Source organism: Dendropsophus ebraccatus, unplaced genomic scaffold (assembly GCF_027789765.1).
Source record: "Dendropsophus ebraccatus isolate aDenEbr1 unplaced genomic scaffold, aDenEbr1.pat pat_scaffold_1902_ctg1, whole genome shotgun sequence".
Lineage (NCBI taxonomy): Eukaryota > Metazoa > Chordata > Amphibia > Anura > Hylidae > Dendropsophus > Dendropsophus ebraccatus.
This window is the reverse complement of record NW_027209337.1, coordinates 1-24,469: the sequence shown is the minus strand read 5'-3', so window position 1 is coordinate 24,469 and position 24,469 is coordinate 1. Positions and strand designations below refer to the sequence as shown.

Here is a 24,469-nt window from a genome sequence, read left to right as displayed (position 1 = left end):
AGGAGCTCTACTACAGACCCACCCCCAACCACTGCCAGGAGGGGGAGGAGCTCTACTACAGGACACCACCCCAACCACTGCAGGAAGGGGAGGAGCTCTACTACAGGACACCACCCCAACCACTGCCAGGAAGGGGAGGAGCTCTACTACAGGACACCACCCCCAACCACTGCCAGGAGGGGGAGGAGCTCTACTACAGGACACCACCCCCAACCACTGCCAGGAGGGGGAGGAGCTCTACTACAGGACACCACCCCCAACCACTGCCAGGAAGGGGAGGAGCTCTACTACAGGACACCACCCCCAACCACTGCCAGGAGGGGGAGGAGCTCTACTACAGGACACTCCCCCAACCGCTGCCAGGAGAGGGAGGAGCTTTACTACAGGACACCACCCCCAAGCACTGCCAGGAGGGGGAGGAGCTCTACTACAGGACACCACCCCAACCACTGCCAGGAAGGGGAGGAGCTCTACTACAGGACACCACCCCAACCACTGCCAGGAAGGGGAGGAGCTCTACTACAGGACACCACCCCCAACCACTGCCAGGAGGGGGAGGAGCTCTACTACAGGACACCACCCCCAAGCACTGCCAGGAGGGGGAGGAGCTCTACTATAGGACACTCCTCCAAGCACTGCCAGGAGGGGGAGGAGCTCTACTACAGGACACTCCCCCAAACACTGCCAGGAGGGGGAGGAGCTCTACTACAGGACACCACCCCCAACCACTGCCAGGAGGGGGAGGAGCTTTACTACAGGACACCACCCCCAACCACTGCCAGGAGGGGGAGGAGCTCTACTACAGGACACCACCCCCAAGCACTTCCAGGAGGGGGAGGAGCTCTACTACAGGACACCACCCCCAACCACTGCCAGGAGGGGGAGGAGCTCTACTACAGGACACCACCCCAACCACTGCCAGGAAGGGGAGGAGCTCTACTACAGGACACCAACCCCAACTGCTGCCAGGAGAGGGAGGAGCTCTACTACAGGACACCACCCCCAAGCACTGCCAGGAGGGGGAGGAGCTCTACTAGAGGACACCACCCTCAAGCACTGCCAGGAGGGGGAGGAGCTCTACTACAGGACACTCCCCCAACCAATGCCAGGAGAGGGAGGAGCTTTACTACAGGACACCACCCCCAAGCACTGCCAGGAGGGGGAGGAGCTCTACTATAGGACACTACCCCAAGCACTGCCAGGAGGGGGAGGGGCTCTACTACAGGACACTCCCCCAAACACTGCCAGGAGGGGGAGGAGCTCTACTACAGGACACCACCCCCAACCACTGCCAGGAGGGGGAGGAGCCCAACTTCAGGACAACTACCCCAACATCTGCCAGAAGAGAAAGGAGGTAAACTTCAGGACACTCCCCCAACCACTGCCAGGAGCACTAATACAGGATACCACCCCCAACTATTGCTAGGAGAGAGAGGAGCCTGACTACAGGATGCCTCCCCCAACCGATGCCAGGAGAGGGAGGATCTACACTACAAGAACACTCCCCCAACCGCTGTCAGAAGGAGGAGCTTGACTACAGGACACTTCCTCAACCGCTGCCAGGAGAGGGAGGAGCTTAACTACAGGACACTCCCCAACCGCTGCCAGGAGAGGGAGGAGCTAAACGACAAGAACCTACTCCCCCAACCGCTGCCAGAAGAGGAAGGAGCGCAACTAAAGGACACTCTTCCAACTGTTTTCAGGAGAGGTCGGAGCCCAACTTCAGGAAAAGTCCCAATCAAGGCCAAATGTGAAAGGAAAACTCCTTAAAGTAGAACACTCCACCAGTTGCTGCTAGGACTACAGTACAACTCCACCACTCATGAGGGGAGGGAACCCAACTACACAACTCCCTGACTGCTGCCACAAGGGGAGGAGCTTATCTACAGGACTACAGCTATTGCTGCCAGAAGGGGAGGAGCTTATCTACAGGACTACAGCTACTGCTACCAGAAGGGGAGGAGATTATCTAGAGGACTACAGCTACTGCTACCAAAAGGGGAGGAGCACAAATATCATCCACTCCTCTTATTACACTCCAGCAGTGATATCAGCAGCTCCTGTTATTACACTCCAGCAGTGATATCAGCCGCTCCTGTTATTACACTCCAGCAGTGATATCAGCCGCTCCTGTTATTACACTCCAGCACTGATATCAGCCGCTCCTGTTATTACACTCCAGAAGTGATATCAGCCGCTCCTGTTATTACACTCCAGCAGTGATATCAGCCGCTCCTGTTATTACACTCCAGAAGTGATATCAGCCGCTCCTGTTATTACACTCCAGCAGTGATATCAGCCGCTTCTGTTATTACACTCCAGCAGTGATATCAGCCGCTCCTGTTATTACACTCCAGCACTGATATCAGCCGCTCCTGTTATTACACTCCAGCAGTGATATCAGCCGCTCCTGTTATTACACTCCAGCAGTGATATCAGCCGCTCCTGTTATTACACTCCAGCAGTGATATCAGCCGCTCCTGTTATTACACTCCAGCACTGTTGTAAGCCTTGGATTGTGGGGTCACCTGCCCTATAATTTACAGATCTCTATCATACGAGTCGTTGTAGGGTGGAGGGATCTGGCGGATCTCACCGAGCTGATCCCGGGTAGATTCAGGATGGATCCCAGGACGGGGACTCTCCGTATGAAGCCGATCACCACCGGGAAGAAGCCCCTGCACGAGAAGAGAAGAGCAGTCAGTTACCAGAACTCTGGGGCCCGTCCCCCAATCCCGGGGGAGATCCCCGACCCCCCATCCCGGGGAACTCCCCGTCCCCCAATCCCGGGGGAGATCCCCGACCCCCCATCCCGGGGAACTCCCCGACCTCCCATCCCGGGGGAGATCCCCGACCCCGCCATCCTGGGGGAACTCCCCGACCCCCCCATCCCAGGGGAGATCCCCGACCCCCCATCCCGGGGGAACTCCCCGACCCTCCATCCCGGGGGAACTCCCCGACCCCCCATCCCGGGGGAACTCCCCAACCCCCCATCCCAGGGGAACTCCCCGATCCCCCCATCCCAGGGGCCCCAGTCTCACCTGAAAAGCAGGAAGAAGCCGTAGATCTCCAGGACCATCCCGATGAGGGGCCAGCCCACCAGGACCACAAAGACGCCTCCCAGGAAGAACGCTGTGCTTTCATCTTATGTTTCTGGAAGAAGAAACGGAACGTCCGCTCCAGCCCGCTGACGAGGCCAAACCGGCCACGAAGAGGACCTGCCGGGGCGAGACCAACCGCATCACTGTCCACATCCCTCCACTCTTCCTCTACCAGTCTCCTTCCCTCCCCCCCCAACAAGTCTCCGCCCCCTCCCCCCCCTCAACCAGTCTCCGCACCCCTCCCCCCAACCAGTCTCCGCACCCCTCCCCCCAACCAGTCTCCGCACCCCTCCCCCCACAAGTCTCCGCACCCCTCCCCCCTCACCAATCTCCGCACCCCTCCCCCCAACCAGTCTCCGCACCCCTCCCCCCAACATTTTCCGCACCCCTCCCCCCACATTTTCCGCCCCCCTCCCCCCACCAGTCCCACTCTTACGTTCCCGATGGCGAGCAGAGCCTTGTCGAAAGACAGCAGCATCCCAAAGAAGAGGAAGAAGACACCAAAGCCAGTCAGGCCCATCCCGATCTCTGCGAGGAGGAGGAAGAAAAATTGTAAGAGGTGGAGCCAAGGACGAGTGACGAGCTGATTGGGTGTCACCCTTTAAGAGGCGGGGGCCAGGAGTGCGATCACTAGTGTCCAGGCATTTGACCTGGAGAAAACCAATGAAAATCAGTCTGAAGGGCCTCGGATTAGGGCTGTGCTGCTGTGGGAGGAGGAGACGCTCCAACCTGTCGCCTCTATATGTACTGACCGCGCTCCTCTCCTCTGTGCTGCTGTGGGAGGAGGAGACGCTCCAACCTGTCGCCTCTATATGTACTGGCCGCGCTCCTCTCCTCTGTGCTGCTGTGGGGAGAGGAGGAGACGCTCACAGACCTGTCGCAAAAGGCACCAGATTTTCACGCTCCCCCAGTGAGGCTCCTCTGACACCACCTGTTTGGGCACCTCTATCTCCCTGTATCCCCCCCCCACCTTTGTGGGACCCTGTATCCCCCTTCCATGTCCTCCTGTATCCCCCCCCTGTGGGGCCCCTCTATAGAGCCCCTGTACCCCCCCCTGTATCCTCCTCTATGTCCTCCTGTATCCCCCCTCCCTTGGGCCCCTGTATCCCCCCTGTACACCCCCCCGCGGACCCCTGTAATCCCCCTCTATGTCCTCCTATATGCTCCCTCGGGCCCCTGTAATCATCCCTACACGGGCCCCTATATCCCTCTCTTCGCCCTCCTGTACCCCCCTCTGTGGGGCCCCTGTATGTCCCCTCCATGTCCTCCTGTATCCCCCTCTGTGGGGCCCCTGTATCCCCCTCCATGTCCTCCTGTATCCCCCTCTGTGGGGCCCCTGTATCCCCCTCCATGTCCTCCAGTATCCCCCCTCCATGTCCTCCTGTACCCCCCTCTGTGGGGCCCCTGTATCCCCCTCCATGTCCTCCTGTACCCCAATCTGTGGGGTCCCTGAATCCCCCTCTATGGGGCCCCTGTATCCCCCTCCGTGTCCTCCTGTATCCCCCTCTGTGGGGCCCCTGTATCCCCATCTATGTCCTCCTGTATCCCCCTCTGAGGGGCCCCTGTATCCACCTCTATGTCCTCCTGTATCCCCCTCTGTGGGGCCACTGTATATCCCTCTATGTCCTCCTGTATCCCCCTCTGTGGGGCCCTGTATCCCCCTCTATGTCCTAGTGTATCCCCCTCTGTGGGGCACCTGTATCCCCCTCTGTGGGGCACCTGTATCCCCCTCTGTGGGGCACCTGGATCCCCCTCCCTGTCCTCCTGTATCCCCCTCTATGTCCTCCTGGATCCCTCTCTGAAGAGCCCCTGTATCCCCCTCCGTGTCCCCCTGTATCCCCCTCCGTGTCCCCCTGTATCCCCCTCCCTGTCCCCCTGTATCCCCCTCCCTGTCCCCCTGTATCCCCCTCCGTGTCCCCCTGTATCCCCCTCCCTGTCCCCCTGTATCCCCCTCCCTGTCCCCCTGTATCCCCCTCCCTGTATCCCCCTCCCTGTCCCCCTGTATCCCCCTCCCTGTCCCCCTGTATCCCCTCCATGTCCCCTGTATCCCCCTCCGTGTCCCCCCTGTATCCCCCTCCCTGTCCCCCTGTATCCCCCTCCCTGTCCCCCTGTATCCCCCTCCCTGTCCTCCTGTATCCCCCTCTGTGGGGCCCCTGTATCCCCCTCCATGTCCTCCTGTATCCCCCCTCCATGTCCTCCTGTACCCCCCTCTGTGGGGCCCCTGTATCCCCCTCCATGTCCTCCTGTACCCCAATCTGTGGGGCCCCTGAATCCCCCTCTATGGGGCCCCTGTATCCCCCTCCGTGTCCTCCTGTATCCCCCTCTGTGGGGCCCCTGTATCCCCATTTATGTCCTCCTGTATCCCCCTCTGAGGGGCCCCTGTATCCACCTCTATGTCCTCCTGTATCCCCCTCTGTGGGGCCACTGTATATCCCTCTATGTCATCCTGTATCCCCCTCCGTGTCCCCCTGTATCCCCCTCCGTGTCCCCCTGTATCCCCCTCCGTGTCCTCCTGTATCCCCCTCCGTGTCCTCCTGTATCCGTGTCCCCCTGTATCCCCCTCCGTGTCCCCCTGTATCCCCCTCCGTGTTCCCCTGTATCCCCCTCCGTGTCCTCCTGTATCCCCCTCCGTGTCCTCCTGTATCCCCCTCCCTGTCCCCCTGTATCCCCCTCCCTGTCCCCCTGTATCCCCCTCCATGTCCTCCTGTAATCCCCCTCCATGTCCTCCTGTATCCCCCTCCCTGTCCCCCTGTATCCCCCTCCGGTCCCCCTGTATCCCCCTCCGTGTCCCCCTGTAATCCCCCTTCTATGTCCCCCTGTATACCACCTCCGTGTCCCCCTGTATCCCCCTCCGTGTCCTCCTGTATCCCCTCCGTGTTCCCCTGTATCCCCCTCCGTGTCCTCCTGTAATCCCCCTCCCTGTCCCCTGTATCCCCCTCCCCTGTCCCCCTGTATCCCCCTCCGTGTCCCCCTGTATCACCCTCCGTGTCCCCCTGTATCCCCCTCCCTGTCCCCCTGTATCCCCCTCCCTGTCCCCCTGTATCCCCCTCCCTGTCCCCCTGTATCCCCCTCCCTGTCCCCCTGTTATCCCCCTCCCTGTCCCCCTGTATCCCCCTCCGTGTCCCCCTGTATCCCCCTCCGTGTCCCCCTGTATCCCCCTTCCGTGTCCCCCTGTATCCCCCTCCGTGTTCCCCTGTATCCCCCTCCGTGTCCCCCTGTATCCCCCTCCGTGTTCCCCTGTATCCCCCTCCGTGTTCCCCTGTATCCCCCTCCGTGTCCCCCTGTATCCCCCTCCCTGTCCCCCCTGTATCCCCCTCCCTGTCCCCCCTGTATCCCCCTCCCTGTCCCCCATGTATCCCCCTCCGTGTCCTCCTGTATCCCCTCCGTGTCCCCCTGTATCCCCTCCGTGTCCTCCTGTATCCCCCTCCGTGTCCTCCTGTATCCCCCTCCGTGTCCTCCTGTATCCCCCTCCCTGTCCCCCTGTATCCCCCTCCATGTCCTCCTGTATCCCCCTCCATGTCCCCCTCTATGTTCCCCTGTATCCCCTCCGTGTCCTCCTGTATCCCCCTCCGTGTCCTCCTGTATCCCCCTCCCTGTCCTCCTGTATCCCCCTCCCTGTCCTCCTGTATCCCCCTCCGTGTCCTCCTGTATCCCCCTCCGTGTCCTCCTGTATCCCCCTCCCTGTCCTCCTGTATCCCCCTCCCTGTCCTCCTGTATCCCCTCCCTGTCCTCCTGTTATCCCCTCCATGTCCTCCTGTATCCCCCTCCCTGTCCCCCTGTATCCCCTCCGTGTCCTCCTGTATCCCCTCCGTGTCCTCCTGTATCCCCTCCCTGTCCCCCTGTATCCCCCTCCGTGTCCTCCTGTATCCCCCTCCGTGTCCTCCTGTATCCCCCTCCGTGTCCTCCTGTATCCCCCTCCCTGTCCTCCTGTATCCCCTCCCTGTCCTCCTGTATCCCTCCCTGTCCTCCTGTATCCCCCTCCCTGTCCCCTGTATCCCCCTCCGTGTCCCCTGTATCCCCCTCCGTGTCCTCCTGTATCCCCCTCCGTGTCCTCCTGTATCCCCCTCCGTGTTCCCCTGTACCCCCTCCCTGTCCTCCTGTATACCCCTCCCTGTCCCCCTGTTCCCCCTCCGTGTCCTCCTGTATCCCCCTCCGATGTCCTCCTGTATCCCCCTCCGTGTCCCCCCTGTATCCCCCTCCGTGTCCTCCTGTATCCCCTCCGTGTCCCCCTGTATCCCCCTCCGTGTCCTCCTGTATCCCCCTCCGTGTCCCCCTGTATCCCCCTCCGTGTCCTCCTGTATCCCCCTGTATCCCCCTCCGTGTCCTCCTGTATCCCCCTCCGTGTCCTCCTGTATCCCCCTCCGTGTCCTCCTGTATCCCCCTGTATCCCCTCCGTGTTCCCCTGTATCCCCCTCCGTGTCCTCCTGTATCCCCCTGTATCCCCCTCCGTGTCCTCCTGTATCACCCCTCCCTGTCCCCTGTATCCCCCTCCGTGTCCTCCTGTATCCTCCTCCGTGTCCTCCTGTATCCCCCTGTATCCCCCTCCGTGTCCTCCTGTATCCCCCTCCCTGTCCCCCTGTATCCCCCTCCGTGTCCTCCTGTATCCCCCTCCCTGTCCCCCTGTATCCCCCTCCGTGTCCTCCTGTATCCCCCTCCCTGTCCTCCTGTATCCCCCTCCGTGTCCCCCTGTATCCCCCTCCGTGTCCCCACTGTATCCCCCTCCGTGTCCCCCCTGTATCCCCCTCCCTGTCCTCCTGTATCCCCCTCCCTGTCCTCCTGTATCCCCCTCCATGTCCCCCTGTATCCCCCTCCATGTCCCCCTCTATGTCCCCCTGTATCCCCCTCTATGTTCCCCTGTATCCCCCTCCATGTCCCCCTCTATGTCCCCCTGTATCCCCCTCTATGTTCCCCTGTATCCCCCTCCATGTCCCCCTGTATCCCCCTCTATGTTCCCCTGTATCCCCCTCCATGTCCTCCCTCCTGTATCCCCCTCCGTGTCCCCCTGTATCCCCCTCCCTGTTCTCCTGTATCCCCCTCCGTGTCCCCCTGTATCCCCCTCCCTGTCCTCCTGTATCCCCCTCCCTGTCCTCCTGTATCCCCCTCCGTGTCCTCCTGTATCCCCCTCCGTGTCCTCCTGTATCCCCCTCCGTGTTCCCCTGTATCCCCCTCCGTGTCCTCCTGTATCCCCCTCCCTGTCCCCCTGTATCCCCTCCCTGTCCTCCTGTATCCCCCTCCGTGTCCTCCTGTATCCCCCTCCGTGTCCTCCTGTATCCCCCTCCGTGTTCCCCTGCATCCCCCTCCGTGTCCCCCTGTATCCCCCTCCGTGTCCCCCTGTGTCCCCCTCCGTGTCCCCCTGTATCCCCCTCCCTGTCCTCACTGTATCCCCCTCCCTGTCCTCACTGTATCCCCCTCCCTGTCCTCCTGTATCCCCCTCCATGTCCTCCTGTATCCCCCTCCATGTCCTCCTGTATCCCCTCCGTGTTCCCTGTATCCCCCTCCGTGTCCCCCTGTATCCCCCTCTATGTTCCCCTGTATCCCCCTCTGAAGAGCCCCCGCTTTTGGCAGCATTAGGTGTCACTTTACGGCAGTGACCGCCCCACCTGTGGTAGGACTACAGCTCCCATGATGCAGTGAGGCGTGCTGGGCGCCGTGGAGCAGCAGGGAGGAGCGTAGCCTGTAGCACTACACCTCCCAGCATGCCCTGGGCTCTTACTCTGGGTGTCGGTGAGGGAGATCATGATGGCGGCGGCGGCTCCGGGCGGTCACTGACGATCTGCGGCTCCGGCACAACCGGCGGACAACGGCCACGTCTTCCGGAAACACGCAGCCCAAGCGCCGCACCAGCAGCCAATCACCGCGCCTCATCACACGCCCCGCCTACCGGAGGGAGGAGAGGTGCTGTCACAGGACCAATTAGCGCTGTCAGGCTGACCAATCAGGAGCCGCGGTTGTGGTGACGCGTAATCTAGGCGCGCTCTGTGATTGGCCAGTGCGGGGTGAGATGCCGGCTGTATGTGAGGAGCGGGCTCCGGGGATCCCGGTACAGAGCGGGAGGGGCTGAGAGTGATCCCGTTATCCCGCCCGCCTGCTGAGGACACTATACGGGGTGACTGACTCCATCCTTTATATCATATGGAGTTCCCCTTTAAGTGGTTTATTATAGTGTGCACGTGATGTAACCAGCAGGGGGCGTCTCCCATTGGATGATCTCTCTGGGTATAGGAAAGTGGGGTGACCCCAGTGTGACCCCTGCCGTGTTCTAATAAAAGGGGATGATCACCCCGCTGACCTCTCCTCTGCTTTCTTTTCAGTGACTGATATAGCTGAACATGGCGGACGGCGACCTCCCAGGTATGTGCGGAGTGCGGAGTTATCTATGGTGGGAGAGCAGGCGGCGGTCACGTGACTGAGAGTGGGGACAGGGGGGATGTCACATGACAGAGAGGGAGGACAGGGGGGATGTCACATGACAGAGAGGGGGACAGGGGGGATGTCACATGACAGAGAGGGGGACAGGGGGGATGTCACATGACAGAGAGGGAGGACAGGGGGATGTCACATGACGGAGAGGGGGGATGTCACATGACAGAGAGGGGACAGGGGGGGTTGTCACATGACTGAGAGGGGGACAGGGGGGTTGTCACATGACTGAGAGGGGGACAGGGGGGATGTCACATGACAGAGAGGGGGACAGGGGGGATGTCACATGACAGAGAGGGGGACAGGGGGGGATGTCACATGACAGAGAGGGGGACAGGGGGGTTGTCACATGACAGAGAGGGGGACAGGGGGGATGTCACATGACAGAGAGGGGGACAGGGGGATGTCACATGACGGAGAGGGGGGATGTCACATGACGGAGAGGGGGACAGGGGGATGTCACATGACGGAGAGGGGGGATGTCACATGACGGAGAGGGAGGACAGGGGGGATGTCACATGACAGAGAGGGGGACGGGGGGATGTCACGTGATTGAGTGGGGACAGGGGGGATGTCACGTGACAGAGAGGGGGGACAGGGGGGTGTCATATGTTGGAGAGGGAGGACAGGGGGGTGTCACATGACGGAGAGGGAGGACAGGGGGGTGTCACATGACAGAGAGGGAGGACAGGGGGATGTCACATGACGGAGGAGAGGGGACAGGGGGGTGTCACATGACAGAGAGGGGGACAGGGGGGTGTCACATGACTGAGAGGGAGGACAGGGGGGATGTCACATGACAGAGAGGGGGACAGGGGGGTGTCACAATGACTGAGAGGGAGTGGTCACTCTTGTTGTCTCTGCTTGTTCCCGCCCACAGCCCTGGTGGACGAGCTGGAACATGTGACCACCGAGCTGCAGGCCATAGAGGTCCAGATCCAGGAGCTGCTGGAGAGACAACAGGAGCTGATCCAGAGCAAGCGGAGCGCTGAAGACCAAGATCCAGAGGCTGTCCGAGGGGGCCGGGACCAGTGCTGACACAGAGGCCTCCTCCGAGGACTGGAAACGTCAAGGTGCCTCATACTCCTCCTCCTCCACACCACAGGGGGCGGCGACTCCTCCTCCACACCACAGGGGGCGACGTCTCCTCCTCCTCCACACCACAGGGGGCGGCGACTCCTCCTCCTCCACACCGCAGGGGGCGACGTCTCCTCCTCCACACCGCAGGGGGCGACGTCTTCTCCTCCTCCACACCGCAGGGGGCGACGTCTCCTCCTCCTCCACACCGCAGGGGGCGGACGTCTCCTCCTCCTCCACACCGCAGGGGGCGACGTCTCCCTCCTCCTCCACACCGCAGGGGGCGACGTCTCCTCCTCCTCCACACCGCAGGGGGCGACGTCTCATCCTCCTCCACACCGCAGGGGCGACGTCTCCTCCTCCTCCACACCGCAGGGGGCGACGTCTCCTCCTCCTCCACACCGCAGGGGGCGACGTCTCCTCCTCCTCCCCCACACCGCAGTGGGCGACGTCTCCTCCTCCTCCACACCGCAGGGGGCGACGTCTCTCCTCCTCCACACCGCAGGGGGCGACGTCTCCTCCTCCTCCACACCGCAGGGGCGACGTCTCCTCCTCCTCCACACCGCAGGGGGCGACGTCTCCTCCTCCTCCACACCGCAGGGGGCGACGTCTCCTCCTCCTCCACACCGCAGGGGGCGACGTCTCCTCCTCCTCCACACCGCAGGGGGCGACGTCTCCTCCTCCTCCACACCGCAGGGGGCGACGTCTCCTCCTCCTTCCACACCGCAGGGGGCGACGTCTCCTCCTCCTCCACACCGCAGGGGGGTACTATAGGGTACTGCCGGGGTACTATAGGGCAGTGATTTTCAACCTTTTTTGAGCCGCGGCACCACTTTTATACTTAAAAAATCCCGGGGCACACCACCAACCAAAATGGCACTAAAACAGGACATATTATATATATAGTTCACTCTTGTGGGTTTTTAATCAGCTTCTTATCACCACAAGAGCTGCTTTTTAAAACCTCAAGTGAAATCTGCCTGGCAGACGTCCTTTCAATAAATTATTTATTATAGAAAAGGATAACCCCCTCATATATACAGTCCCATGTATTCCCATATATCTATCTATCTATCTATCTATCTATATATATAATATACACACACAGTCCCATGTATTCCCATATATATATCTATCTATCTATATCTATATCATAAAAATCAAAGTCTGTCCTTCTGTCCTTCTGTCTGTCTGTCTGTCCTCTATAGACTTCCAAACGCCTGAACCGTTTGACCCCAAATTTGGCCCACAGATACATTGGGTGCCCGGGAAGGTTATTGCGGAGGTCCCGTCCCCGCCAGATGTACAGGAGGGGAGGGGGAGGGGAAAGAGATGCGCCTCATAGAGATGAATGGGAAAATCTCCTCACTGCACACACAGGTGATATAATTAGCTGCAGCAGACACGGCAGTTGGAGCCTTAGCAACCAATAGGATTACTGCTTTCATTTTCACAGGGAGCAATGGTTGCTAGGGAAGCTGCCTCACAACATCCACAGTAATAACTGGTAGACCCCCTACTCCAACTATACAGTACAGGTATACAGGACCCACTACTCCATCTATACAGTATATGTATATACAGGACCCTCTACTCCATCTATACAGTACATGTATATACAGGACCCCTACTCCATCTATACAGTACAGGTATACAGGACCCCCTACTCCATCTATACAGTACATGTATATACAGGACCCCCTACTCCATCTATACAGTACATGTATACAGGACCCCTACTCCATCTATACAGTACATGTATACAGGACCCCCTACTCCATCTATACAGTATATGTATATACAGGGCCCCCTACTCCATCTATACAGTATATGTATATACAGGGCCCCCTACTCCATCTATACAGTATATGTATATACAGGACCCTCTACTCCATCTATACAGTACATGTATATACAGGACCCCCTACTCCATCTATACAGTACAGGTATACAGGACCCCCTACTCCATCTATACAGTACATGTATATACAGGACCCCCTACTCCATCTATACAGTACATGTATACATGGCCCCCTACTCCATCTATACAGTACATGTATATACAGGACCCCCTACTCCATCTATACAGTACATGTATACATGGCCCCCTACTCCATCTATACAGTACATGTATATACAGGACCCCCTACTCCATCTATACACTACATGTATATACAGGGCCCCCTACTCCATCTATACAGTACATGTATACAGGACCCCCCTACTCCATCTATACAGTACATGTATACAGGACCCCCTACTCCATCTATACAGTACAGGTATACAGGGCCCCCTACTCCATTTATACAGTACATGTATATACAGGACCCCCTACTCCATCTATACAGTAACATGTATATACAGGACCCCCTACTCCATCTATACAGTACATGTATATACAGGACCACCTACTCCGTCTATAAAGTACAGGTATACAGGACCCCCTGCTCCATCTATACAGTACATGTATACATGCCCCCCTACTCCATCTATACAGTACATGTATATACAGGGCCCCCTACTCCACCTATACAGTACATGTATATACAGGGCCCCCTACTCCACCTATACAGTACATGTATACATGGCCCCCTACTCCATCTATACAGTACATGTATATACAGGACCCCCTACTCCATCTATACAGTACATGTATAAACAGGACCCCCTACTCCATCTATACAGTATATGTATATACAGGACCCCCTACTCCATCTATACAGTATATGTATATACAGGACCCCCTACTCCATCTATACAGTACATGTATATACAGGGCACAACAGATATACCAACCTGTGACTGGGTAACACTGCTACACCAGACCTGACCAATACCGCCATACTGTGCTGGATAACACTGTCATACCAGACCTGACCAGTACCGCCATACTGTGACTGGATAACACTGCCAGACCTGACCAATACCGCCATACTGTGACTGGATAACACTGTCATACCAGACCTGACCAATACCGCCATACTGTGACTGGATAACACTGTCATATAAGACCTGACCAATACCGCCATACTGTGACTGGATAACACTGCCATACCAGACCTGACCAATACCGCCATACTGTGCTGGATAACACTGTCATACCAGACCTGACCAGTACCGCCATACTGTGACTGGATAACACTGCCAGACCTGACCAATACCGCCATACTGTGACTGGATAACACCGCCACACCAGACCTGACCAATACCGCCATACTGTGACTGGATAACACTGCCACACCAGACCTGACCAATACCACCATACTGTGACTGGATAACACCACCATACCAGACCTGACAAATACCGCCACACTGTGACTGGATAACACCACCATACCAGACCTAACCAATACTGCCATACCAGACCTGACCAATACCGCCATACTGTGACTGGATAACACTGCCACACCAGACCTGACCAATACCGCCATACTGTGACTGGATAACACTGCCACACCAGACCTGACCAATACCGCCATACTGTGACTGGATAACACTGCCATACCAGACCTGACCAATACCGCCATACTGTGACTGGATAACACTGTCATACCAGACCTGACCAATACCGCCATACTGTGACTGGATAACACTGCCACGCCAGACCTGACCAATACCGCCATACTGTGACTGGATAACACTGTCATACCAGACCTGACCAATACCGCCATACTGTGACTGGATAACACTGTCATATAAGACCTGACCAATACCGCCATACTGTGACTGGATAACACTGCCATACCAGACCTGACCAATACCGCCATACTGTGCTGGATAACACTGTCATACCAGACCTGACCAATACCGCCATACTGTGCTGGATAACACTGCCATACCAGACCTGACCAATACCGGCAAACTGTGACTGGGTAACACCGCCACACCAGTCCTGACCAATACCACCATACTGTGACTGGATAACACCATCATATCAGACCTGACTGATACTGCCATACTGTGACTGGATAACACTGCTATACCAGACCTGACCAATACCACATACCGTGACTGGATAACACCGCCACACCAGACCTGACCAATACCCGCCATACTGTGACTGGATAACACCCCCATACCAGACATGACCAATACCGACACCTCTGTGACTGAATAACACTGCCATACGGGTAAATACAAACCCTGCAGGTATACAGGACACTACAGGTATACAGGACCCAAAACTATACACTACAAGTGCACGGGACCTCCACAAAACTATATACTACAGGTATACAGGACCCCAAACTTTACACTACAGGTATACAGGACCCCAAAACTATATACTACAGGTATACAGGACCTCCACCAACTATATACTTCAGGTATACAGGACCTCCACCAACTATATACTACAGGTATACAGGACCTCCCTCAACTATACACTATAGGTATACAGCCCCCCCCAACTATGCACTACAGATATGCGAGACCCCTAAAAACTATACATTGTGGGTATACAGAACCCCTCCAACTATGCACTACAGGTATACACTAATTCCACTGATTAACTCAGATGAAACAATACCTTTAGCTTGGCCTCCTGGGCACCTTAGAACAAATCTAATTAACACACTGACACTTTATACCCGGGCAGCGCCGGGTACATTTTCTAGTGTATATATATATATATATATACTAGAAAATGTACCCGACGCTGCCCGGGTATAAAGTGTCAGTGTGTTAATTAGATTTGTTCTAAGGTGCCCAGGAGGCCAAGCTAAAGGTATTGTTTCATCTGAGTTAATCAGTGGAATTAGTGTATACCTGTAGTGCATAGTTGGAGGGGTTCTGTATACCCACAATGTATAGTTTTTTAGGGGTCTCGCATATCTGTAGTGCATAGTTGGGGGGGCTGTATACCTATAGTGTATAGTTGAGGGAGGTCCTGTATATCTGCAGTGTACAGTTGGTGAAGGTCCTGTATACCTATACTGTATAGTTCGGGGGTCCTGTATACCTGTTAGTATATAGTTGGTGCTGTATACCTGTAATGTATAGTTGGTGGAGGTCTTGTATACCTGTAGTTTATAGTTTGAGGGTCCTGGATACCTGTAGTGTATAATTGGTGGAGGTCTTGTATACCTGTAGTATATAGTTCGGGGGAACCTGTATACCTGTAGTAAATAGTTTGAGGGTCCTGTATAACTATAGTATAGAGTTGGTGGAGTCCTGTATACCTGTAGTGTCCTGTATACCCTGCAGGGTTGTATTTACCTGTATGGCAGTGTATTCAGTCACAGAGTGTCGGTATTGGTCATGTCTGGTATGGGGGTGTTATCCAGTCGCAGTATGGCGGGTATTGGTCAGGTCTGGTGTGGCGGTGTTATCCAGTCACGGTATGGTGGTATTGGTCAGGTCTGGTATAGCAGTGTTATCCAGTCACAGTATGGCAAGTATCGGTCAGGTCTGATATGATGGTGTTATCCAGTCACAGTATGGTGGTATTGGTCAGGACTGGTGTGGCGGTGTTACCCAGTCACAGTTTGCCGGTATTGTCAGGTCTGGTATGGCAGTGTTATCCAGCACAGTATGGCGGTATTGGTCAGGTCTGGTATGACAGTGTTATCCAGTCACAGTATGGCGGTATTGGTCAGGTCTTATATGACAGTGTTATCCAGTCACAGTATGGCGGTATTGGTCAGGTCTGGTGTGGCAGTGTTATCCAGTCACAGTATGGCGGTATTGGTCAGGTCTGTATGACAGTGTTATCCAGTCACAGTATGGCGGTATTGGTCAGGTCTGGTGTGGCAGTGTTATCCAGTCACAGTATGGCGGTATTGGTCAGGTCTGGTGTGGCAGTGTTATCCAGTCACAGTATGGCGGTATTGGTCAGGTCTGGTGTGGCAGTGTTATCCAGTCACAGTATGGCGGTATTGGTCAGGTCTGTGTGGCAGTGTTATCCAGTCACAGTATGCGGTATTGGTCAGGTCTGGTATGACAGTGTTATCCAGTCACAGTATGGCGGTATTGGTCAGGTCTGGCAGTGTTATCCAGCACAGTATGGCGGTATTGGTCAGGTCTGGTGTAGCAGTGTTACCCAGTCACAGTTTGGTATATCTGTTGTGCCCTGCATATACATGTACTGTATGGATGGAGTAGGGGGTCCTGTATATACATGTACTGTATAGATTGAGTAGGGGGTCCTGTATATACATGTACTGTATAGATGGAGTAGGGGGCCCTGTATATACATGTACTGTATAGATGGAGTAGGGGTCCTGTATACATGTACTGTATAGATGGAGTAGGGGGTCCCTGTATATACATGTACTGTATAGATGGAGTAGGGGTCCTGTATACATGTACTGTATAGATTGGATAGGGGGGCCCTGTATACATGTACTGTATAGATGGAGTAGGGGGCCCTGTATACATGTACTGTATAGATGGAGTAGGGGGCCCTGTATACATGTACTGTATAGATGGAGTAGGGGGTCCTGTATATACATGTACTGTATAGATGGAGTAGGGGGTCCTGTATATACATGTACTGTATAGATGGAGTAGGGGGGCCCTGTATATACATGTACTGTATAGATGGAGTAGGGGGTCCTGTATATACATGTACTGTATAGATGGAGTAGGGGGGTCCTGTATATACATGTACTGTATAGATGGAGTAGGGGGGCCCTGATATACATGTACTGTATAGATGGAGTAGGGGGTCCTGTATATACATGTACTGTATAGATGGAGTAGGGGTCCTGTATACATGTACTGTAATAGATGGAGTAGGGGGGCCCTGTATATACATGTACTGTATAGGTGGAGTAGGGGGTCCTGTATATACATGTACTGTATAGATGGAGTAGGGGGCCCTGTATATACATGTACTGTATAGATGGAGTAGGGGGTCCTGTATATACCTGTACTGTATAGATGGAGTAGGGGGTCCTGTATATACCTGTACTGTATAGATGGAGTAGGGGGTCCTGTATATACCTGTACTGTATAGATGGAGTAGGGGGCCCTGTATATACCTGTACTGTATAGCTGGAGTAGGGGGTCCTGTATACATGTACTGTATAGATGGAGTAGGGGGTCCTGTATATACATGTACTGTATAGATGGAGTAGGGGGTCCTGTAATATACATGTACTGTATAGATGGAGTAGGGTGGTCCTGTATACCTGTACTGTATAGATGGAGTAGGGGGTCCTGTATATACATGAATGTATAGATGGAGTAGGGGGTCCTGTATAACATGTACTGTATAGATGGAGTAGGGGGGTCCTGTATATACATGTACTGTATAGATGGAGTAGGGGGTCCTGTATACCTGTACTGTATAGATGGAGTAGGGGGTCCTGTATACAGGTACTGTATAGATGGAGTAGGGGGTCCTGTATACATGTAGTGTATAGATGGAGTAGGGGGGTCCTGTATACATGTATGTATAGATGGAGTAGGGGGTCCTGTATACATGTACTGTATAGATGGAGTAGGGGGTCCTGTATACATGTACTGTATAGATGGTGTAGGGGGCCCTGTATACATGTACTGTATAGATGGAGTAGGGGGTCCTGTATATACATGTACTGTATAGATGGAGTTGGGGGTCCTGTATACATGTACTGTATAGATGGAGTAGGGGGTCCTGTATATACATGTCCTGTATAGATGGAGTAGGGGGTCCTGTATATACATGTCCTGTATAGATGGAGTAGGGGGTCCTGTATATACATGTACTGTATAGATGGAGTAGGGGGCCCTGTATATACATGTACTGTATAGATGGAGTAGTGGGTCCTGTATATACATGTACTGTATAGATGGAGTAGGGGGTCCTGTATACATGTACTGTATAGATGGAGTAGGGGGTGCTGTATATACATGTACTGTATAGATGGAGTAGGGGGTCTACCAGTTATTACTGTGGATGTTGTGAGGCAGCTTCCCTAGCAACCATTGCTCCCTGTGAAAATGAAAGCAGTAATCCTATTGGTTGCTAAGGCTCCAACTGCCGTGTCTGCTGCAGCTAATTATGTCACCTGTGTGTGCAGTGAGGAGATTTTCCCATTCATCTCTATGGGGCGCCTCTCTTTCCCCTCCCCCTCCCCTCCTGTACATCTGGCGGGGACGGGACCTTCGCTATAACCTTCCCGGGCACCCAATGTATCTGTGGGCCAAATCTGGGGTCAAACAGTTCAGGTGTTTGGAAGTCTATAGAGGACGGACGGACAGACAGACAGAAGGACAGACAGACAGACAGACAGACAGACAGAAGGACAGACAGACAGACTTTGATTTTTATGATATATATATAATATACATACATCCCATGTAAACTCATACATACAGTCCCACGTATATGAGCTTTTAAATTATCAGCACTATATACTGTGGTGATGTGCAGTGTATAGCGCCACAGTATATGGTGCTGATATTATGTGGCTCATATACTGCAATATAAAGGGGTACAATGAGAAGTACTATGGCCATGAGGCCAGAGTACAAGTGCCCCCTGCTTTGCCCTCCTACAGTAATAATGCCCCCTGCAGTATGCCCCCATATAATAATAATGCCCCCTGCAGTATGCCCCGATATAATAATAATGCCCCCTGCAGTATGCCCCCATATACTAATAATGCCCCCTGCAGTATGCCCCCATATAATAATAATGCCCCCTGCAGTATGCCCCCATATAATAATAATGCCCCCTGCAGTATGCCCCATATAATAATAATGCCCCCTGCAGTATGCCCCCATATAATAATAATGCCCCCTGCAGTATGCCCCCATATAATAATAATAATGCCCCCCTGCAGTATGCCCCCATATACTAATAATGCCCCCTGCAGTATGCCCCCATATACTAATAATGCCGCCCTGCAGTATGCCCCCATATAATAATAATGCCCCTGCAGTATGCCCCCATATATAATAATGCCCCCTGCAGTATGCCCCTATATAATAATAATGCCCCCCTGCAGTATGCCCCCATATACTAATAATGCCCCTGCAGTATGCCCCCATATAATAATAATGCCCCCTGCAGTATGCCCCATATAATATAATGCCCCATGCAGTATTCCCCCATATAATAGATGCCCCCTGCAGTATGCCCCATTATAATAATAATAGCCCCCTGCAGTATGCCCCCATATAATAATATAATGCCCCCCTGCAGTATGCCCCCATATACTAATAATGCCCCCTGCAGTATGCCACCCATATAATAAAATGCCCCCTGCAGTATGCCCCCATATATAATAATGCCCCCTGCAGTATGCCCCAAATATAATAATAATGCCCCCTGCAGTATGCCCCATATATAGTAATAATGCCCCCTGCCAGTAGTGCCCCCATTAAATAATAATAATGCCCCTGCAGTATGCCCCCATATAATAAGAATGCCCCCTGCAGTATGCCCCCATATATATAATGCCCCCCTGCAGTATGCCCCATATAATATAATGCCCCCTGCAGTATGCCCCTATAATAATAATGCCCCCTGCAGTATGCCCCCATATAATAATAATGCCCCCTGCAGTATGCCCCTATAATAATAATGCCCCCTGCAGTATGCCCCCATAATATAATCATGCCCCCTGCAGTATGCCCCATATAGAATAATGCCCCTGCAGTAATGCCCCATATAATAATATAATGGCCCCCCTGCAGTATGCCCCATAAATAATTAATGCCCCCTGCAGAATGCCCCATATAATAATAATGCCCCTGCAGTATGCCCCCATATAATAATATGCCCCCTGCAGTATGCCCCCATATAATAATAATGCCCCTGCAGTATGCCCCCATATAATAATAATAATGCCCCCTGCATTATGCCCCCATAATAAGAATAATGCCCCCTGCAGTATGCCCCCATATAATAATAATATGCCCCCTGCAGTAGTCCCCTAATAATAATAATAATGCCCCCTGCAGTATGCCCCCATATAATAATAATGCCCCCTGCAGTATGCCCCCATATAATGATAATGCCCCTTGCAGTATGCCCCTATAATAATATAATAATGCCCCTGCAGTATGCCCCATATAATAATAATGCCCCCTGCAGTATGCCCCCATATAATATAATAATGCCCCCTGCAGTATGCCCCCATATAATAATAGGCCCCCTGCAGTATGCCCCCATATAAATAATGCCCTGCAGTATGCCCCATATAATAATGCCCCCTGCAGTATGCCCCCCATATATAATAATATGCCCCCTGCAGTATGCCCCCATATAATAATACTAATGCCCCCTGCAGTATGCCCCACTATATAATAATAATGCCCCCTGCAGTTGCCCCATATAATAATCATGCCCCCTGGATTATGCCCCCATATAATAATAATGCCCCCTGCAGTATGCCCCCATATAATAATAATAATGCCCCCTGCAGTACACCCATATAATAATAATGCCCCCTGCAGTATGCCCCCATATTATAATAATAATGCCCCCTGCAGTATGCCCCCAATATAATAATGCCCCCTGGGGGGAATATGCCCCCAATAATAATAATGCCCCTGCAGTATGCCCCCATATAATAATAATGCCCCCTGCAGTATGCCCCCATATATAATAATGCCCCCTGCAGTATGTCCCCATATAGTAATAATGCCCCCTGCAGTATGCCCCCATATAATAATAATGCCCCCTGCAGTATGCCCCCATATAATATAATGCCCCCTGCAGTAGGCCCCCAGATATAATATGCCCCCTGCAGTATGCCCATATAATAATAATGCCCCCTGCAGTATGCCCATATAATTACATGCCCCCTGCAGTTACCAATATGCACCATAGTTTTTTAAAAAAACAAAAAGCATCATACTCACCTAATCGGCGCTGTGTGGGCTGCAGGCAGCAGCTCTCCCTCCTCTTCAGGCTCCATCCTGTGACCGCGTGGACTGAACCTCCGGCAGACGTGTTGACGTCACATGATCACACCTGCCGGAGAGGTCACGTCCCGGCGTCCCATAGGCTGCTGGCATGAATGCTGCGGCCTATGTGAGTGATGTTTCAGAGCAGGACGCTGACTACTCACACCGATCGGTATATCCCTAGAAGCTGCGCGCGCCGCAGCTTCTAGGGATATTTAAAGGGACAGTGTCGCATTTCCCACCGGGATCCGCGGCACCCCTGGCGGGTTGCACGGCACACCAGTGTGCCGCGGCACCCCGGTTGGGAAAGGCTACTATAGGGTACTACAGGTACTACAGGTACTACAGGTACTACGGGATACTTCAGGTACTATAGGTACTGCAGGGTACTATAGGGTACTTCGGTACTGCGGATACTATAGGGTACTATAGGTTACTACTGGGTACTGCAGGGAGGTATGCGGGTACTACAGGGTACTATAGAGTACTGCAGGTATACACAGGTACTATAGAGTACTGCATGATACTACAGGGTACTACGGGTTACTGCAGGGTACTGCGTGTACTGCAGGTTACTACGGGTACTGCAGGTACTACAGGTACGGCAGGGTACTACGGGGTACTGCAAGATACTACAGGGTACTACAGGGTACTATAGGGTACTGCAGGTACTACAGGGTACTATAGAGTCTGCATATACAGTGTACTATACGGGTAGTCTGCAGGATACTACAGGGTACTACAGGGTACTACGGGGTACTGCAAGATACTACAGGGTACTACAGGGTACTATAGGGTACTGCAGGGTACTATAGGGTACTGCAGGGTACTATAGGGTACTATAGGTTACTACTGGGTACTATAGAGTACTGCAGGGTACTACAGGGTACTATAGAGTACTGCAGGATACTACAGGGTACTACAGGGTACTGCAGGGTACTACGGGGTACTGCAAGATACTACAGGGTACTATAGGGTACTGCAGGGTACTACAGGGTACTATAGAGTACTGCAGGATACTACAGGGTACTGCAGGGTACTACGGGGTACTGCAAGATACTACAGGGTAATATAGGGTACTGCAGGGTACTATAGGGTACTGCAGGGTACTATAGGGTACTATAGGGTACTACAGGGGTAACTGCAGGGGTACTACAGGGTACTGCAGATACTACAGGGTACTACAGGTACTATGGGTACTGCAGGGTAATACGGGTACTGGAGGTTAATACGGGTACTGCAAGATACTACAGGGTACTACAGGGTACTATAGGTTACTGCAGGGTACTACAGGTTACTGCAGGGTACTACAGGTTACTGCAGGGTACTATAGGGTACTGCAGGGTACTATAGGGTACTACAGGTTACTGCAGGGTACTACAGGGTACTACAGGGTACTGCAGGGTACTACAGTGTACTATAGAGTACTGCAGGGTACTACGGGGTACTGCAGGGTACTATAGGGTACAACAGGGTACAACAGGGTACAACAGGGTACTAGGAAAACGGGACTACAGGGTACTGCGGGGTACTATAGCGTACACAGGTACAACAGGGTACAACAGGGTACTACAGGGTACTATAGGGTACTGCAGGGTACTACAGGGTACTATAGAGTACTGCAGGATACTACAGGGTACTGCAGGGTACTACAGGGTACTATAGGGTACTGCAGGGTACTACAGGGTACTATAGGTTACTGCAGGGTACTATAGGGTACTACAGGTTACTACAGGGTACTATAGGTTACTGCAGGGTACTATAGGGTACTACGGGGTACTTTAGGTTACTGCAGGGTACTATAGGGTACTGCGGGTACTATAGGTTACTACAGGTCTATAATAGGTTTACTGCAGGGTACTATAGGTACTACAGGTACTATAGGGTACTGCAGGTACTATAGGTGCTGCAGGGTACTATAGGTTACTGCAGGTACTATAGGGTACTATAGGTACTGCAGGGTATATAGGTACTGCAGGGTACTATGGTTACTGCAGGTACTATAGTTACCTACAGGGTACTACAGGGTACTATAGGTTTCTGCAGGGTACTAGAGGGTGCTGCAGGGTACTATAGTTACTGCAGGGTACTATATGGTACTATAGGGTACTGCAGGGTACTATAGGTTACTGCAGGGTACTATCGGTTACTGCAGGTACTATAGGGTACGGCAGGGTATATAGGTACTGCATGGTCGCTATAGGATTACTGCAGGTACTATAGGTTTACTGCAGGGTACTATAGGTTCCTGCAGGGTACTATAGGTTACTAACAGGGTACTACAGGGTAACTACAGGGTCTCTTTCCTCTTTACTAAAAACTATTTCAGAATAATTTCCTTTTTTTTAGACCAAAGTTGTGGAAGTCTTTGTTTTTCTGTTAGTTTCCAGCATCTCCCAATGTCTCTCTTATACGACTTCCCCTGGTCACAGCATGTGCAGGAGGAGCGGCGCGCTTTCCTTCCATCGTTGACAGTCTTTTCAGGACGTTACAGCTGGAGACCATTATGCCACCACTGGCCGCACCAAAGACGTTTTCCTGATCATATCCGACGGGGCGGTGGGAAGAGTCTCTGCTATCAGTTACCGGCGTGTGCTCCAAAGGTGAGAGTATGGCGGGGTGCCTCTTATGGGTGATCACTAGAGGTCTTAGCCACGCCCCTGTATCTGGAGTCTCCACCCACAACATTGGGGCAACTGACATTTTGTTTCCCTTTCAGGATTCACCCTGGTGATTTGCCCCCCTGGTGTCCCTCATGGAGGATCACTGATGGTTCTGCAGCGCCTGGGGGTGTCGGCCAACTCCCTGAATGCTGCCAGCATAAGGTGGGTGAACCGGGATGCCGGGGGTTTCCCAAGGCTCTGTTGAGGACATGACCCCTGCTGGGTGCTTGTCCTCCTCCCCGCTGTGAGAACTCCCCCTGATGTGTGCTTGTCCTCCTCCCCTCTACGACATGACCCCTGCTGGTGCTTGTCTCCTCCCCTCTGTGAGGACACGCCCCCTGCTGGGTGCTTGTCTACCTCCCCTCT

General features: G+C 53.7%; 1 long non-coding RNA gene and 1 pseudogene across 1 annotated transcript; one reads left to right on the top strand and one right to left on the bottom strand.

Moving 5' to 3' along the window:
* Positions 1-1,816: 1,816 nt before the first annotated feature.
* Positions 1,817-8,971, bottom strand: LOC138775690 (vesicle transport protein GOT1B-like; annotated as a pseudogene).
* A 149-nt stretch (positions 8,972-9,120) lies between these two features.
* On the top strand, positions 9,121-10,588 carry LOC138775691 (uncharacterized). The gene is made up of 3 exons (XR_011360611.1): positions 9,121-9,207; positions 9,413-9,452; positions 10,402-10,588. It is a non-coding gene; the product is annotated as an uncharacterized lncRNA (long non-coding RNA).
* The last annotated feature ends 13,881 nt before the right edge of the window (positions 10,589-24,469 follow it).